Here is an 889-nt window from a genome sequence, read left to right on the forward strand (position 1 = left end):
TTGGCTCGAATATTTAGAGTTATGGTGTTCGTCGTACGATCTGTATGTTCTGGGTATAACTCCGTGGAAATTATATAAGTACGCACTTCTGAAGAAATGTAAGTAAGAAAGAGACTTATATTAAGCGTTTCTCAACTTGATTAATTGATCTGAATGGGTGGTAGTATTGCCTTTTAAAACTACTGTATTTTTTTTACCAATAGTTTATATAGACGAAATTTATTTTACAACAAGAACCAATAAATTACTTTAAAAGGTATTTTCGGCATCAACGCTTTCCCAAATATTTTTTTATTATACCAAAATTTTGAATAAGTCACAATTTTTTCTGTTAACACGATTAGACAAATTTTTATTTCATACGCTAATTGACATTATACTAAATTGACATTATTGTTGTATCAAATTGCTTTTTGAATGTAATTTGGAAAAAGATATAATTGACAAATTGTTTTTTTCACTTTACACTGGAGTGTTGTTACTTGAGAAAAATATTCGGAAATGAAGTCCAATAAGGTGCATAAAGAACTGAAATTGATCAGTCGTTGGCGTAGGTACATCCTGTGCGGACTGCCTAGATATTGCCTGAAGCCACAAGCTTTATAAGCAAAGATGGTTGGTAAAGATAGATAGTGGCTAGAAGTGGAATTAAGGACAAGCTTTTCGTCCTATTTGGGACTCGTCAGCTGGATGTACCTGCATCTCACAGTTGATGTTCACTCTAGGACTCGAACTCAGTACCGTTCACTTCAAACGCCACTTAGCTACTGAGTGTTGATAGCCACCTGCTTGTGCAGTGGGGTGAAGTTATATTCACTTGGCGATGAATTGCAGTCCTAAACATCAATGTGAAGATTTAAATAAACAATACCAAGTGAATTTAAAACTT

The sequence above is a fragment of the Schistosoma mansoni genome (genome assembly GCF_000237925.1).
Source record: "Schistosoma mansoni, WGS project CABG00000000 data, supercontig 0267, strain Puerto Rico, whole genome shotgun sequence".
NCBI lineage: Eukaryota > Metazoa > Platyhelminthes > Trematoda > Strigeidida > Schistosomatidae > Schistosoma > Schistosoma mansoni.